Below are 5,029 nucleotides of genomic sequence, written 5' to 3' on the forward strand. Positions count from 1 at the left end.
TCTCTCTTTTGGTGTAGTTATAAAATGGAGTTACTGTCTATTAAAGATTCTACTCCTACTTCTTTTTTTCTTTTGTTGCAAAATTCACTGTCCTGTCTTTATACTAACTTTGTTAAAGATGTCCTAAAATAACCTCAAAGGTGAAGAAGCTATATGAGTTGCTCTCAGTTCTAGTTTGACACTACTGTGCTATGTTGCTCTGCACTGTGAAGCACTGTATTTCACCCCAAAATTGCTGCCAGTTTTCAAAAAGCTGCCATGTCTCTAAAAGAGTCCTCAGCATCCAAGCTTCTTACCAGGTCAAGCCTTCATTTTTCAGGTAGGTATCCCACATGTCAGATTATTCAAGAGAAGTGTCAGCCTTTGTTTTAAATCAGTTCAACATTTCAAAAAAAAAATCTGCAGCCAAACTGAAATTCACTCAGGACAACAGGGTGAATGTCCCTGCTTTCAGGGTCTCCAGCTCTTGGGCTTGGAGTGGTGAGAAGCAGGGAGAGAGGAAAGGCATCCTACAGTGTTCCAGGGTACCTGGTTAGCAAAAATACTGTCATCCCACTAGTTTCTTAACCATAACAGGAATAATTTAATTAGTTGGAATGGGAAAGACTGAGTTGATTCTTGGAGAGCTGAAGAAAGCAGGTGAGATTTTGTCAAGGGAACAGAGGAAGACAGAGGTGGTTGATGTGGCTGTGGAGGCCATTCTCAGCACAGCAAAGCACTGTGGAAGACAGCCCCATGATCAGAGAGAGCAAGCTTCAAGGGGCTGAGAAACAATGATCATTAAATCCTCTTGCTCCTTGAGACTACGTGACTTTATTCATCCTGCCAGGAAGGGAGCAGGAGAGCATCAGCTTTTGGGGTGGAGTAAGACACACCCATCTGACAACCATGAGAATTAGCCTAGAAAATATGACTTTGCAGGGAAATTGGGGGAGGAGGGGGGAGCGTGAACAGTCTGCATTTGTAAAGTGCAAGGAACTTTGGAAGAAAAGGAGGTGCAGAAATCAATTTGTTAGAGGGAGACCGATGTTAAAAGGTATCACTTACTCTGATCTTGAAGCAACATCTCTGTTCCCATGTCTTCGCAAGAGATCAATGGGTCTGTGCCCCACCACCCCATTTCCAGCCCAACACCTTAATATAAGTTCATCTGATGGCTAAAACAAAGATATTGATGTGACCTGAGGTGCTTTGGCTGCAGGTTTAAGTGACATCCTAGTTAAACTCCTGCAAGCATAGAGGGCTTTATGGGTCAGTAGCCTCCTGAACCTTCTAAGTTTCATCCTCCAGAATCTCTGTGTCTCTGCCAAAAACTACATCAGGGATGTCACTTCAGATTCAATGGAACCTCGCTGTGCAAGTAGCTTTCATCTACAGCAGTACAGTTACATGGTAGAAACATTGTTCCTGTAAAAACAAACAAACAAACAAACAAACAAACAAACAAACAAAAAACCCACACCACAAAAAAACACAAAACCCAAAACCCAAAATTTAGCACCTTATTTTATTAGATTCCAGTTGTATCTTCAGGGCAAAAACATACTTTGTGAAATTGAAGGGAACCTGTTTGATGTAAAAATCTAGGGGAGACAAATTATTGTAGCTTTTTCCTGAGGCTGCTGTGTCCGGCCTCTTACAACTTCATCTCAGATACAGTAAAGTATCTGAGATGCTGTAAAATAACGCGTCTTCTCTCCATCAGGGCTTCAGACTAAGAGAGAGAACTTTGTCCAAAATATGTTCCCATTTCTGCAATAATCTCTAGTTTCCAGCACTGCCCTTATTGTGATTGCCAGATTTGGTGTGCTCGTAACATTGTTTTGAAATGCGAGTCCTTCTTTCTAATTCAGTTTGTTTATGTTTGCATGTGAATGTAGACTAAGAAAATTCCCAAGTGTAGCATGCCATATCTGTTCTGGAAAAGAATGCACGTGTAGAAGTTTTCTGTGATGGAGACTTTCGGATTAAATAAAAGCAATCTTTAATATACAAAACAGTCTTGTTTAAGAATGAGCTCCTTTCTTGCATTTAGTCCCACAAAAAGATTAAAAATAAAACCCCAAACACACACTTGCATTCACCACTCATTTAACTGGGAGCTTTCTTTAGGTGTTTTGCTGCTATGCATTCAAGATCTAAGGCTTCTGATTCTCTGCAATTGCATACAATTAACCTGATTAGATGTGAAGTGGTTTTCGCTGGAATCACAACTTTCATGATTCACATGGTTAAAATGAGTTTTACGAGTTGAACAGCATTAATCACTTCAGACTGGATACTCAGAGCAGGGAAAAAAAAATGACCAAGTTGACTTCAGCACCTTGACTTCAGCAAAGCTGCACTGGTTTATACTGGACTGAGAATCCAGTACTGGTATGATAGCATGAATAAAAATCATCTGATACGTAACAGATCAGAGGCTGTTTCAGCCACTATGTTTAGCCTTTGCCTCCTTTGAATTTGCCTCATTGTTTATTATCCGAATGATAAAATTAAGATTATTGGATTATCAGATAAAGTCCTCTCCTGCAATGAGCTGTAATAGCTAAACCGTCTGTCTGTTGGTATTAAATGGGTGTGCTGAGTCATATATCTGCATTTGAGCATCCAGACCATTACAGAGACATTACAAGACCTCCTTTAAGCTTTCCACTGATTTAAGATTTGTTGTTCTTTAGTCATGTCACACATAAAACAAAACAAAAAAATCCTCCCTGAGGTCACAGAGAGAAGCCCAGGTGTATAAATAGCGCATTTCCATGACTAAACCTCCCTCTTACATTGCTGGAGACACCCCAGGTCATGGTGACTCCCTGGTGTGGTGGCTCCCACACAAAGTGCTGTCTCATTTACCCCATGAATTCCTCTGCACTTGCTGTCTAAACATCTCCAGAGAGTAATTCAGGGTGGAAACCTAGCATTCATGTTCTCGTTTGCCTCCTGGAGAGTCCTACCTGTCTATCCAGGTGCTCTTCTGCTGACAAAGGAGTCCAGTCTGGACTGCATGAATAAATGGACATTTCTACAGCCGTGTCATTATCATTTCACCTGTTACTGAAATGCAGCCACCTCTGGAGGGAGAAAAATACAACTGGTTCAATCACCCACTATCAATTTCATTTTGGGTGGGAAGCAAAGTGAGGTGACAAGCTGTGAAATACTGGTCAAAAACGGAAGAGGAAATTGCACACAGGGGAGATGTAATGCTTGCTTTCAGATGGGCCTGGTGGAATAACTGAGCTGTGAAAAAATAACCTTTTCTGTACCTTGTTTATACTAATGAGGATTTCAGATTTGTTCTGTTTGTGGTTTAGGGGTGTCTTTTTTCAATTCAGTCAGTTTCCGGAGGCCTTTCGCCTTGGGGTTCCTGAGATCTTGTGCTCTTGCTACTGTTAATAGTGAGGACTACACTTATACTTCTCTTAGTCAAAAGGACTTTTCAGTCTCCTACATCATGTTTTACTCAACAGTAAGGAAAGGAAGGACCAACCAGCCCATAACATCCAGTCACTCCTGTCACAAGCAAAAATACTTCACCACCCTTTCCAAAACTGATGGAGCTCCATGTGACAAGTGGCCACAATCTGTCTTTGGCTGCTTCTTGCTGAACCTCTTCCAAAACATCCACTTTATACCTTTTAGAGACCTTCTAATTTCCCCTCTGAATTTATCTGTGCTCAGTTTATCATCCTTTGCCTTTGTTTTGAAACTGTCCTTGAGTTTATAAAACTCTTCTACCTCACCGACCTTTGTATTAAAACCCAAAATGGTTATATCCCCGCTCTGCACTGGTTTTACTGCTCAAAACTGATGTCTTCCTCTTTTACCAGATCTTATATTGTCAACTCTGTGCACCATTACCACTTCAAAGCCATCTTCCTTGACCACAGAAGACACTGAGGACAAGACACAGGAGTCCCAAACACTTCGTTCTCATACAAGACATGCCTTTGACGGATGGAAGCAGTCCATCAATTACTAGATTATGCAGATTGCCTCAAAACCTCTGAGGAGCAGGCAGAACCAATTTCACCTCAGTCTTTTATGTTCCGTCATCATCACACAAAACACAGAGGTGGTCTCACCACACCAAACCTGAGCTATGGCCCAGCAGAAGGGCTCCAACCACACTTACATGGTTGTTGCACAGCTTAGACCAGGTGATATTTCCTCATGGCTCACCATCTAGACCTGAGTGGAAAATATCAACAAGCTCATCCAAATATGGCCTCCCAGTAGTGCCTCAGCTGCTCCCTCAGCCCTGCCACTCACGGGCGTTTCAACCCATATACCTACCTTTACAGAGCCATGCTCGGACCATTGATGGTGGGTACACTGCTGGTCATGTCGGTCAGTGCCCAGGAATCTTCGTTCACAGGGAAGTATTCTTTCCTGGCTTTCTTTCCCTTTTTCTGCCCAACTAGATTGGCCAGGTCTCTATCCTGCCTGCAGAGATTCCAGGTAACTCACACAGAAAACAGGCAGACTCAGAGTCTATCAAGCTGTATTTTAATTTAAGCAGGCAAGATCTTTTCAGCTCCTTCCTTCATTCCTCCTTCCTAGGCAGGTCTGGCTCTGTCCCCTTTTCTTTGCTCCATGTTCTCTGCAGAAGTGAAGAAAAATCTTCTCCTCCCCTGTTTACAGCTTCAATGACACTCTGTTTCATGCTTTTCTCTTGGCCAAACCTACACCACTCCATAAAAAAAAAAAAACAAACAAACAAAAAAAACCCACCATGGTCAAGTGTGTTTTTCTAAACAGGACAAAAAGTACAAATCCCATTCTTGGAGGCACACAAGCACAACACATGAGAGAAGGTCAGTTATAAATCCCATAATTACCCGTCCTCCTCCCAAAGAGCAGCATTGTCTTCAAATTCATTGGGAATGGAAGCTGTGGCTAGGGAGATGTTAGCATGAGTTGGAAGTCAGCTGTGAGGAATTAAAAGGCTGCAGAGGCAGGAAGAACTAATTTACTTTCCCACAGGGGTCTTGTGGTTTTGGGCACTGGGCCCCATCAGGTCAGC

At 42.3% G+C, this 5,029-nt stretch overlaps 1 long non-coding RNA gene across 2 annotated transcripts; it reads right to left on the minus strand.

The window, feature by feature from the left end:
* Positions 1-485: 485 nt before the first annotated feature.
* Positions 486-4,423, minus strand: LOC113476763. Of its 2 annotated transcripts, XR_003397778.1 has the most exons (4): positions 4,300-4,423; positions 3,541-3,613; positions 2,958-3,074; positions 486-1,407 (listed from the first exon to the last, which is right to left on the minus strand). It is a non-coding gene; the product is annotated as an uncharacterized LOC113476763 (long non-coding RNA). The 2 variants fall into 2 exon arrangements; XR_003397779.1 differs by lacking the exon at positions 3,541-3,613.
* Positions 4,424-5,029: the final 606 nt, after the last annotated feature.

This window comes from Athene cunicularia (genome assembly GCF_003259725.1).
Source record: "Athene cunicularia isolate RWA chromosome 2 unlocalized genomic scaffold, athCun1 chr2_part1, whole genome shotgun sequence".
NCBI classification, from domain to species: Eukaryota; Metazoa; Chordata; class Aves; order Strigiformes; family Strigidae; genus Athene; species Athene cunicularia.